Source organism: Typopeltis vanoorti, chromosome 19 (genome assembly GCF_054136105.1).
Source record: "Typopeltis vanoorti isolate ZY-2024b chromosome 19, IOZ_Tvanoo_1.0, whole genome shotgun sequence".
Lineage (NCBI taxonomy): Eukaryota > Metazoa > Arthropoda > Arachnida > Uropygi > Thelyphonidae > Typopeltis > Typopeltis vanoorti.
Window position 1 is genome coordinate 87,421,931 of NC_143567.1, and position 14,422 is coordinate 87,436,352.

Consider the following 14,422-nt stretch of genomic DNA (forward strand, 5'->3'; position numbering starts at 1 on the left):
TATTATTAGATTATAAAAATGATTATTCAGGTAATTATATTACATTAAGGACGTACACACGTTAAATGCTAATGTAAAAATTAAGTGATTATTTTTAGATCCGAATGATTTAGAAGTTAAATGATAATATTTGTCAGATTTTAAATGGATTCAAATGAAAAGGGTTTAAGTAGAGAAAAGTCCATTTAATTTATGAAATGGAATCTCTTAGTAGAAAGCGATATCCTGCAATAATCGAATTATGCCTCAATGCCAAAGAAAAATTCCTTTTTATCAGCGGTATTATAATCGACAAAATAAAATTCTCTGTTAAATGGTTTTTACTTTTTTTTTTTTTTCTCGAACAACTCGAGTTTCCTTGAGTTGTTCGAGAAACAAGTCCAAATTTTTCTCAAAGAAAAACTGTAGTTGTTTCTCGACTTGGGCTCAAATAGCTAAAACGACCATGTGTTAAACAAAGAACACCTTTTTAAATGACAGTGGCGTAATGCAGGCTGGAATCGCAATGCGTAGAACTATTACTTGTCATCCAATATCAAATTACATAATATTTTAAAATGATAGTAATTTAAGATAAGAGAATTCCAGAAAAAAAAAATGATATCTAAGAATTTTATTCTTAATACGTACTTAAGTTCTCCAAAGATGCAAAACTTTACTTCGGGTTATAGAGCTAAAGGATCTTAAGTAGTGAATGGAAAAGAAGGCAAAAAAAAATAAATTGTCTTCTAAATTATCTTCAAAGAATTAATTAGATTATTCACTGATTCCCTTATAACAGGTAACTGACTAAGATCAGATTCTTTGACTCCTAATCCTATCTTCAAAGAAAAATCCTTCAATCTTTATTTTAGTTGTACGACACAGAAAACATCCCAGGGTTTACTCCGTCTATGCGTCCATCTGTCGCTAGACACTTAAAAAAAACAATACCTTATCTGCTGATCAAAGAAAGTTTTAGGGAAACTCGAGGCACCACATTATAGTTAAGATAATGAACTCCAATTTAAAATTACTGATGAAGGTACTCGTAAGCTGCTAGAACAGCATTAGTGATTTCTTTCTTTCTCTTCCCTTTTCCCCATGACGTAGAATTAGTTATCGTTAAATATAACTAACTTTAAGTAGACAACACATGTAATTCGCTTAAGTATCTAATAAACGATGTGGTTGTAAGTTTGAAGTGTTGTATGACTTCCTATCTGCTAATAGGAAGTCATACATTCTAACCTCTTCACAGATCGCCATCTTAGCATACACCAACAGAGTGCAGTAACAATTATCCCAGATTAAGGAATTAGCATTCCTTCGATATTTTTTAAAGAATACGTTTTAAATCTGGCATTATTTTGTTGAAAGTGCAGGCACGCAATCACCTCAATATTTTTGTCATAATTGGGTATTTTTAAAAAAGTGTTAGAACATAGTGTTTTTATGAGCATATTAATGAATATTTATATTTCTAGTATACCTTGTTTATATAAATGATTTTAAATTTTATTACTTCTTTAGCAATGTCTGTATTAAGATATTTATGCATAACAAATCCAGTTAGGACTATGTCTGATGATAATGGGGGAATCGGCTTCTAATTTTCTGCTAAAGTTGTGGTGCTGAATTCGCATAATGTTCATTATCTCAGTGGCTATGAATCCAACTCAAGTTCTTGGAAATTTCGAGCTGTATTGGAGCCGTCTGCTTCCTGTTTTCCACTCATCATTCAATTCAAGAGAATTGAATGTGGCTGAAGTAATGTATACCTAACCAAGTGATGAACTGGTCCTTTCCTACGGTCTATATTCGCTGAAAATTTCCACATTTTTAAACCCAAACTCCCATCAGATTCCCAGCGTTCTAGATTAAAACAGCATAACAACGTTCAGCAGTTTTGTGGAATACGAGTTACCTCATTTACAGTTAGGCACTCCAGTGTTATTATCGGGTTCCATATTCTTGCACAACGAGTCTTTTCAATATGAGCCTCCGTAGTTCAGTCGGTATCGATGATGCCCTTTTGTGACCAGGACGCGAGAAACTTTCAACACATAACGACAGCTCTTCTTGTATGCACGAGGCTGTTTAATCGACCAGTGCATTTCCAAGTAACATTCGTTGACCCGGTGAATACAGCAGCAGCGTAAACATCAATTTCCAACAAACAGAATTATGCAAGCTCTACATAATTCATCATATCCGTGTCATTTTTAATCTCTACCTGTTGATGGCTGCAATCCATCAGTATAGATAAACACCAGAATTTCTTCCTTGGTATCGCCAAGGTGTTCATTTCGAAATGTTCAAACTTCCCTCGTAAATTAGACATTTATTTATACCGAAAACAAGTAAATCAAGCAACATTATGTGAATGTTATGAAACACATTTTTGGTGGTACTTTATAAAACTAGTGAGAGTGCGGTAGAAAAATTTGTTTAAATGTGTGATGTCATTTGCATATATTAAGTTCTTATCTCTTCTCATTGTTATTTATTTCGAAAAAAAATATTTTATCACCAAGATTATCACTTTTAAGGTAAAAAAAACTTATCTAATCTATGTACCATTTCTGTCAATAAAATCTTGCAATCTTGGTACTTGTTATACATTTTTTGTTTAATATTTTACATCTAGGAATGATGCTTCCTAGATTATAAACAATATGGCATTTATTGGATTCTACGCCAGTAATGAATAACAAAATAGTCGCCATCTTTCAAGTCTAATTTGTGTAGAATTAAGGAACTGCCCATGTACTCAAACATTTTCCTAGTCTTTTCGTATACGTTTGATAGACAATACTGCACGTAATTAAAACTGCAACGAATAAAATCTAATTGTTCTATTCTAGGTTGTTAGCAATTCAGTAATAGTCACCAATAAACAGTGTCGCTTATACTAGCGGCTTGCTAAGCTAATGATCTATTGTTGTAACATAAAACGAAATCTTGACGAATTTTAAATAAAATGATACATAATTTTTATTCATGGTGTAAATCTGAAGTTAAAATGTAATATTTTTAATTAACAATTGCCAATAAATAACTTTCTATTATTATTCGAGTTTATATATATAATTGCAAAAGAATCTGATCTAAGCAGTCTACCACATTAACTCTTCCCATGCTTAAGAGCAAGATTTAAAATTATCTTCAAAAACTACAGCATGGACATCGCAAATCTGGGCGAACATATCCAATCAGAAAATATAAACTTCACGGTCCTCGACTCTTTGAAAAAAATGGTCAGACAACATTTTCACCAATACCGATTTCATCATACACACAAACATAACATGTATAAAGAAACACTGTCTTACATTGATAACATTGCTCAACTACACCTTGACAAATATAGACATACTAATCCTGACCTAAGTTGCAATAAATGACACAGAACCTCATGCATACAACCTCCCAGATAATAATCCACTCGGCTTTCTTCACGAGTTAGAAATATGGCTAAGCGGCATTGAACGCCATACAACTATCCGCTTATCCTGGTAGGAGACGGTAACATAAATACTCTAGACTGTGGTTCTTCAACCACTAACACATAACTTTGTATACTAAGTCGGTACAACATAAACACTACCATAAATTCCCCAACAAGAGAAGAAATACTAACACAATCATGCATTGACCATATTTAACATATAGGCTCCCATCCATACGCATACATCATCAGTAATTAACATCCAAATTGCTTATCACTACTTTCTCAGATTCGTTTCGTTACACCACTTCCTCCTCACAACACTGCAAAACTCTGCAAAACCCCATCGTATTAAAGAGCATTGTCGACTACCTTATAGAAAATGCAGACTGAATTGCCTACTGAAAATAAATGACTAACTTTATACGAAAACTTCCCACTAATGTTCACATAAATATACAAAAAAAAGCAATAAACGTACACAAACGAGGCAACATTCTAAATAGTATTACTGTAAAGGAAAAATCTATGGAAAAGACTAAAAAATGACATTAAGAAGACAATTCTCTTCCCTCTGGATATTCTATGTTATCTGTTCGTTACTTTTTTTTGTAATCGCTTATATTTCCTGGTTTTTTTTCATTAAGCGAATGTCTCATCTTTTCGTTTGGTTTTGATATTATTCCTAGAAACAGAGTAATCCTTGCTTTCTTTCTATCTTTACAGCGTATTAAAATACAAAGCATCGATATATATACACATATCGATGTTTTGTATTTTGACATTGTCAACTAGGAATGAGATCGCCATCTTAGCCTACACCAACAGAACAATTATCCCAGATTAGGGAATTAGCATCCCTTCGTGTTTTTTTTTTTTTTTTTTTTTTTTTTTTTTTTTTATATAGGAATACGTTTAAAATCTGGCATTAATTTTTGAAACTGTGGGTACACATTCAACTCGATGTTTTGTCATAATTGAATATTTTCTAAAATAAAAGATGTTCGAACATAGTGTTTTATGAGCATATTAGTAAATATTTTTATTTTCAGTATACTTAACTTTGGTATAGTTTTATAATAAAAATAATTTTAGATTTTATTTCTTCAGCAGCAATGCCTGTATTAAAATATTTTAATGATTTGTGCATAATAAACAACTGTGTCTGATGATAATGGAGTTTGGGTTTCAAATTTTCTAAGGGTGTGGTGCTGAATTCGCATAATCTTCATATATCTCAGTGGCTATGAATCGAACTAGTCGTTGGAAATTTCGAGCTGTTTTGTAGCAACTAGCTTTGTTTTCCACGTCTCCATGTAATTCAAGATACCTACTTAGACTTAAGAAATATTAACCACCTTACCAAGGTGATGTACTGAGCCACTTCCTATATCTATATTCACGTTGGTTATCCTTCCGCTGTCATTCTTTCTTTTCTTTTTCTTTTCATACAGCGGAAGATTTCTCTTTGATTTCCCTTCAACTGTTCAACCAACTTTCTTTTCATAGTCTGAGTTCATCTTTTCCGTGATGGTAGTCAGTCGTTCGGAATGGTTTTTCCTCCTTCGCCTTTTTATATTGCGCATTTAGTTGGAAACAAATATAATCTACATAACATTTTATTTTTTTATGAAACTTTTACTTTTTGTTAAACCATTTAACTCTGCTGTAAATAACTCTATGTCTGGGATGCATAAATTATAGTTTACTTCAAATACTCTTTGACCACTTTCCACACAGATGCAAGCTGCCTTTGCAGTTTCTTAAATTCACCTGCTTGAAAACTCCACAAACGCTTCCGTTAAACCGAAATTTTTATCTAATTTACTACTGCTCTAGGTTAAAACAGCATGACAACGTTCAGTAGTTTTGTGGAATACGAGTTGCCTCATTTACAGTTAGACACTCACCTGTTATCATCGGATTTCATATTCTTGCACGACGAATCCTTTCAATATGAACCTCTGCTGTTCAGTCGGGTCGATGATGCCCTTTGATTAGTAAGACCTGTCTTCGAATCTGGACTAGTACGCGAGAAACTTTCAGCCCATCACGACAGCTCTTCTTGTATGCACGAGGCTGTTTAATCTACCAGTGTATTTCCAAGTGACATTCATTGACCCGGTGAATACAGCAGCACCTATTTTGCCGTAAACATCAATTTCCCACCAAACAGTATCGAGCTCTGCATAATTCTTCCTATCCATGTTATTTTTAATCTCTACCTTTGATGGCCGCAATCCATTGGTGTAAATATATATATATATATATAAATACCAGAATTTCTTCTCGTGATATTGCCAAAGTGTTCATTTCGAAATATTCATGTTAAGAAATAGATTTTTGGTGGTACTTAATGAAATTAGTGAGATTACGGTAGAAAAAGTTATGTTTAAATTTGTGATATCATTTGCATATATATTACGATCTTATCATCTGGTCTCAGTTTTTTAATATTGTATAACTAAGATTCTCACTTTTAAGAGTGAAAAACATCTATCTAATCTATGTTACCATTTCTGTCAATAAAATCTTGTAATCCTGGTACTCGTTATATATTTTGTTTAATATTTTGCATATTTTTTATAATTTGCGAAGCATCATATCTTCGTAAATTATTTTAAAAAATGGCGTTTATTAGATTCTACACGAATAATGAACAACCAATTAAAGAAAACACTCACCATCATTGAAGTCTAATTTTTGGAGAATTAAGGAACTGCTCATGTAGTCAAACATTTTCCTAATCTTTTCGTGTACGTTTGATAGGCAATTCTGCACCTAATTAAAACCACACAAATAAAATCTAATTGTTCTGTTCGAAGTTGTTAGCAATTCAATAACAGTCAGCGATAAACATTGTCGCATTAATAATAATCTATTGTTGCAACATAAAACGAAATCATGCCGCAGTTTTAAATAAAATGGTACATAATTTTTATTCGTGGTGTAAATAATAGAATGTTTATTATTATTAAACATAGATTTGATTTCGTAGCATCCCAACACAGCAAACAAACCAATAAATAATAACTAAGAAATTACCAATACTGAGAAATTACATATCATCCAAGATAAAAAAATAAAATATATATGTAATCAAACACATGTAATGTACGTATCACATGTAAACAAATGTATGTAATAAAATAAATAAATAAAAATTATTATAAAAAAAAACCAGAATTAAACCTGTTGTAAATATTCAATCACAATATTAATCATAATTTTAATAATAATAGAAAAAAAGATTGAATTTGTTTAAAGAAAAATATGAAACCAAGTATGTACCATATGTAATCAAATGCATGTAATGTATGTATGATATATAAACAAATGTATGTAATGTTGTATCATATTTAATCAAATGTATGTATCATATGTAATAATAATTAAAAATTATTATTATTATTAAAAAAAAATTATTCGAGTTTATATAATTGCAAGAGAATCCGACCTAAGAAGTCTACCACTACAGTACATTAACACTCCCCATCCTTAAGAACAAGATTTAAAATTATCTTCAAAAACTATAACATGGAGATTCCAAATCTGAGCGAACATATCCAATCAGAAAATATAAATTTCAAAGTCTTTAACTCTTTGAAGAAATGGACAGACAACATTTCTACAAGTACCGACTTCACCATCATACACGCAAACATAAGTGTCAAAAAACACTGGCTTACATCATTCATAACACTGCTCAACTACACCTTGACAAACATAGCTGCGCTAATACTGGCAGAAGTTGCAATAAACGACACAGAAGCTCATGCATACAACATCAGTGACTACCAGCCCTACACCTTATGTTGTCCAAACAAAAGAGGAGGGCAGAATTATGGCACTTATCAAAGAAAAATACAAAGTGACGAAAAACCAATCTCGTTTCGAACATGCGGAAAAAACTCCAATATTGGAAATCACAAATAACGACATAGTGTCAAATGCACGATAAACATGGTATACACATCCCCAGATAAAAATCCACTCAGCTTTCTGCACGAATTTGAAGCATGGCTAAGCGGCATTGAACACCGTACAGCACCTGGGCTCATCCTAATAGGAGACGGTAACATAAATACTCTACACTGTGGTTCTTCAAGTTGATACAACATAAACACTACCATAAACTCCCCAACAAGAGAAGAAATACTCAATAACTCACTAACACAATCATGCATTGACCATATCAACATACGGGCACCCATCAATGCATACATATATATCATCATTAATTAACACCAAAATCGCCGAGAATTACTTTGTCTCAACTTCGTTTAATTATCTCACTTTCTCCCCCCCCCCATCGACAAAATTCGATCATATTAAAGAGATCATATCAACAACCTTATAGAAAATACAGATTGGAATTGTCTCAAAATAAATGACCCCTCTACCTTTATACGAGAACTTCCAACTAATCTTCACAGAAATGTTCAAAAAAGCAACAAAACCTACCCAAACGAGGCAACAAACAGACAATAATCCATGGAAAAATGGCGACATTCTAAATAGTATTACTGTAAAAGAAAAGCTATGAAAAAAAACTTAAAAAATCACTCAGTAACACTCGTTTACAAACATAAGAAATCAACTAGGAACAAAAATTCGTAGACAAAAATACACTACTATAAAAAAATAAAAAAAAAGTTCGCTCACCGATTAGAGGTCCCTCGACACTTCTGCGCATGTCAGGAAAAGGAGAATCCATTCTGATAATAGGGTAATCAGTCTGTCTTCTGGAATGTAATAAACAAACTGAGTTTGTTTATTATTACAGGTCAGAAAATTTAGCTTTTCTTTTACGAGCATTGCTGTTTTTAAAGTGTAACTATTTTGCTTGTATAACAGTTGGAAAAATGTACGTAGAGTGTTAATAAAATTAAAAAAGGTATAGCATAAAACAAAAATGTAACTAAGTTTATTTTTAAGAGTTTTCTATAAAATAAAAATAATTATACAGAAAACCAGAAATTATTTCAAATGAACTTAGATATTCTAAACTTACAGTTGAGAGAACTGAGACACTTTAATGTCCTAAACTGATTAATTATTTATGACTTGTTGTGACTCTCAATAGCATGCAAAAAATGTTGGAAAAAATACCATTGTCGAATTCTTTTAATCTTCAGAGTCATCTGAATCGGTGTCCGAATCGCTTTCACTTAAACTGATCACCAAAGGTTCGCACAATTCTTCGATAATTCCGTCTCTATCCCAATATATATTTTCCAATGAGGCGACATGAGAGCAATATTTTCCCCACTTTTGAACTGTAATACTTTCAATCGCCTGTTCTGAAAGGTTAAAAAGTTTCGACATGTCGATATCCCCGGTTACGTTGCGATGGCGAATGAAACTTTTCACTTCTGCCCAAACATACTCAATAGCATTAATATCGCAATGATATGGTGGTAGCCTCAAAGCTAGAAATCCATGCTCTTTGAGCATCGTGTCGAATTTAAATAGTTTAGTTGTGGGCGAGTTTCTTTTGACCAAATTAAGCAATTCAATTTTTCGCATATCTGGGGGAATGAGAAATGTTATTTGCAGAGAGCCAATCCATAAGAACTTGCTTCTTATTAGACCAATTTGGAACTTTGTTTAATCGAATAGAGTGATACGAAGCGTTATCAATTATAACAACAGCATTTTTAGGAAGGTTTGGAATCAGTTTTTCTTCTGCCCACTTTTCGAAGATCGTAGAATTCATTTGCCCATGGTAATCTCCAATAGTTGAATTGGCTTTGTATAGTATGTTTGAATTCGCTAAAAAACCCATTTCTCCACCCGCACACAAAATTATTATGCGCCGCGAGGCATTTCCGGTTTGTAGCACTCCACATTCTTCTTTAGACTGCCAACATTTTCCATAAGTTAAATTACTATCAATCCAAGTTTCATCTAGATGCACAATCGGTCTTTTCTCCTCCCTGAAACGTCTTATTGCTCTCAAATACTGCGTTCAAGATAAAACAATGTCACTTCGCTCCATGATAAGTTTCCTTTTATTCTGGGACTTTTTAAAACAAAATCCGATTTCATGAAGTATTTTCCTTAAAGTTTCTCTTTTCCAAGGAAAATTGATTTTTTCTTTAATCACACCAATCAATTTCGGAACAGTTGGCACTCTTTTCTCGACCACGTAAAAATCGTGAATAGTTCTTATAACGTCTACATCAAAATCATTCAAAACTACGGTTTCGATGGTTTTCTTTCTCTGGCGCTTTTTTTAGGAGATTTAAATTTTGGCTTACCTTCACCTTTTGATTCCCTACGAATTCTTTTAACAGTCGACCCCGATACGCCCGCAATTGCACTTGCACGTTTTATTACTTGAGAAAGGAGAACAAGAAGACGGCCTTCTGACGATTCTTTTTCGCAGAATGTCAGCACATTATTCAATATTCTTTTGCAAGAGCTACTGAAACGTGTAACAATAGAACTTGTTGACTGTACTGGATCCATCATACAAATTAATAATAAAAACCTAATGCACATAAGCGACAACAAAAATCAAGCTAGTACTAGTACAGCGACAGAGAAGAAAGTACGTGATTTCGCATGTTGGCGACCAATTCGTACATCCTTCATTTCTTTCTCCCCTTCAGCATGAATCGACTATTCTTGGCACCAAGCCAAGAAGGGATCTATAAATGGTGGGCGAACTATACTTTGTAAAGTTAATGAATATAATCACAATAAGAAGCAAACATGGGCTACACTTAACGAATTACTGACTCGAAAAAAGAAAACTTCAGTACAAGATTTTATAGCAAAAAAAGCTTCGGTTAGGATATAAACCAAGAGGAACCAGCAGATTCATTTAGCCATCCATTCAATTAACAATATCATACAACTCAAAAACGATAATCTACCAACGATAAACAAAAATTACCCAGACAAAGTGAACAGCAAACGATATATTTTCCACCTGTAACAAAACAGGAACTGAAGGAAGCAATCTTACAACTAAAACCAAAGACGACTCCAGGAATAGACAAAATAAGACTTATAGACCTATTAACAAACTTTCAATAAATAAATCCATTACTTCCGAGACTCTTGAACATAATATTTGAAACTGGAATTATTCTACAACAACTAAAAACTGCGATAATTACGCCAATTTACAAACATGATAAAATAAATGACGCACAGAACTACAGACCAACAGTGATCCTACCAGTCAATTCTAAAATTCTTAAAAAAAATTGCACACACACACCAAACTACAGAACTATTTACATAAGTTCAACATTATCTTCCAAAACCAGTACAAAACCAGAAAACAAAAAAAAAACACCATCACTTTATTAAAAGACATCACCGACGCCATAAACAAAGCCCTCTTTAAAAATAAATACGCTGTTTATACTTCTTGAATTAACCAAAGCTTTTGATTCACTTGAACATGATAACTGTGGAGCAAACTATACTCAGTCGGAGTAAGAGGAACCCTGCATACCTGACTCAGGAAGTATTTCTCAAACAGAACACAAGTAACAAAAATAGGCACATGTTACAGCCGGGGTATACAAATGAAACACGGTGTCCCACAAGGTGCCATATCATCACCTACTCTGTTATTATATTATATTTATTAAAAACATTCATAACTTGGCCACATGAAGTCAAATATATCAGTACTCAGATTACACCGCGATAATAGCAGTCCACACTGACGTCAATACGGCTCTCTCCAAATCACAACAAGACCGAAATGAAATCACAACATACTTCTACCAAAACTCAATTGTAATCAACGACACTAAAGACATATATGTTAATTATACATAATCCGAGAATTATGCACCTCCACCACTTCGCTACACTGTCACACATACCGCTGCACTAACAAAAACAGCTGCTAAGGTCACGAAATAACAAAATACCTTGGTCTTTTCATAGATTACCACCTTAAATGGACAAAACATAGAATACCTATATACTAAACTCCGCATCATCGCAAAACTCTTCCAAGTAAAAGACATGATTCCATCTAACATAAAAAAAAGCCTATATCACGGTATTTTCGAATCTCAAGTCAGGTACGGTATAATATTCTACGTAAACACATCAAACAGCCACTTAACAAAATTAGAAACAATAAATAGGAAAATTGTGTCGACAGTGATCTGGAGACCTTATGCACAACAGCCAATATCCCAACCGCTAATGGAGATGCACAGAATCCTGAGCATTAAAAATCTGAAACACCATATAATGTTCCTAAGGAATTACTTCAACATCACCTATCGTAACAACAGAGACACATGTCGCATAACACGACCCACAACAACTCTTTACATCCCTAGACCCTTCAACAACTCATACGGTTCTTTTGTGAGATCGTATCCGATACCTACAAAGAAATTTAAAACACATAGGCAACTAGAGAACATTAAAATACGAACTCTGGAAACTACACGAATACAGTTAATATAGCATTAACACTTATACACAAATCACCAGCATCCAACGCCTACATTTCATCCATGTACAGTACCAAACAACATAAATAGTGAAGGCTAATCCCACTCTCTTCATAAAAGCTAACCTTAGCTTCCAAGTAGGGGGAGATTAGCCCGCCTCATTCAACTAATCCTCATAATCATAGACTAAAAATTATTGTAATGTATATGTCAGTACGATATATAATAATAAAAAATGATACTCATATAAAAAACAATGTATATTTATATTCAAATAAAAGTAAGTACAGAATTTTGTGCAGAGTAGAAAATATGTCTTAATTGTACATATGTAAATACTCTGTATTATGATAATAGAAAATTATTACATAGAGAAATAATATCTGTTGTTATTGTACATACGAATATATATATATATAGTGTAAAATTGCAGCAAAAATCTGTAATAATCATCAGTGTAAATATTATAATAATTATTATTATGTAAAACGTATTATGTACGTGCTAGTATTTGTTATGTACAACTGTGTTCATGTAATGTATTATAAATATTATATATAAATAGCAAAGTTAGAAAAAAAATATTTTTTATTAGTTTTATTTTATTAGTAGTATTAATTGTTTCTCTCTCCAACTCTATTCAACATTTGTATGCATGATAATAATCAGTTACTTCTCAAAGGCAAAATCTTCCAATACGCAGACTATACAGCTATAATATCCATCCCTAATAATGCAAACAAATATGCAGAATGATGAATCTGCTAATTGACTGGTTCATCAGAAGCGTCATACACCTAAACTCTGGTAGAACAAATTTAATTATTTTCAGAAACCCACAAAGTCAAACAGTTGATACTGAATCTATACGAGGGTGGTCTGAAACGTTCTCGGCCTCGACCATAGATGGAAACACTATCGGCAAGATTTGTTTTCTATTGATACTTTTCTCAAAATCATCCATATGGAATTGCAAGTCATTCTATCTAATACTTTGTTTTATACAGCTGTCTGAAGCAAACGTGTTGTCTGTATCACTTGAAATGGATAAAACTGAATATCGTGCGTTTATAAATTCTTCGTAAAAGAAGGTTTAACGCCAAAAGAAATTCATTCTAAGGTTCGTAAAGGATTTTATGAGAACTCTTCTCCTTCGTTTTCGACAATTAAGAAATGGGCTGTCGATTTTAAACGTGGCCAGATTTGAAGATGATCCACGTGAAGGACGTCCGAAAAGTGTAACAACACCAGAAATCATTAAACAAGTACACGCTATGAATGACCGGCGAGTCAAAGTGCGTGAAATTGCTGATACTATAAGTATTTTAAAAGAACGTGTAGGATATATTTTGCATGAAGAATTGCAAATGAAAAAGCTTTGCTCAAGATGGGTGCCGCGCTTGATCAGGACACTTGATCACAGCAAATCAAAAAAACACTCGCATGAAAATTTCTGAACAGTGTTTGAAGCATTTTAACAAGAATAAAACTATTTTTTGTGTAGATTTATTACTATGAATGAGAATTGGATTCACCGTTACATATCAGAATCCAAACAGCAGTCAGAACAATGGACAGAAGCCGGTTGTTCATCGCTCAAGAAGACAAAGTTGGTTCCATCAGCAGGAATGTTCATCGCATAAGTGTTTTGGGATTCTGAAGGCATTTTGTTTATTAATTGTCTTGAAATGGGTAAACGATAACCGGGGAATAGTATTCCGATCTTTTAACCAGACTAGCGGAAAAATTTGTGAGAAAAGACCCGTTTTGCAGAAGAAAAATATTATATTTCATCAAGACAGTGCACTTATCCACAGAGGTGTTTTGGCAATGGGAAAATTAAGGGAACTGCGCTATGAATTTTTGGAACATCCACCCTATTCCCCAGGTTTAGCTCCCTCTGACTTCTATCTCTTTCGAAAGTCTTCCTCGCTGGTCAGCGTTTTTCTTCGAATCAAGAGGCGATTGCAGCTGTAGAGGGGTATTTTGCAGATCTTACTGTGACCCACTACAGAGACGGGATAATGTTGCTGGAGCATCGCTGGAATAAATGTATTAGTTTTAAGGCAGATTATTGAAAAATAAAAATAATTTTCAAATTATAAATTCGTTATTTCATTGTTAGGCCGAGAACTTTTCAGACCACCCTCGTAACCCTATATAAGCCATTCACTCTCCAACATACAAACCAGACAGAACAGTGAAACTACAATCAGCACTCAGGTTGAAACAATACGATATCCTGGAATTTACTTTGATGCAGATACGAACTGGAATAGCCACATACGTCATCTACAAAACAGACTCCGACAAATAACTCTGACAATGTAGAGTTTCTTTGTACAAACTCTACAGGTTAAAAGACATAGTTCCCACACGCCTGAAAACACTAATATACTAAACACGATGCCAAAGTATAGTAAGATACGCTTTAACAAATATGTGCATTTTGTGCCCACTACAAACTAAATAGATTAATATCATCATTACAGTACAATATGATAAAACGGATCTTTTGGGGGACAAAGAGACGATATTAGTTTCATCCACA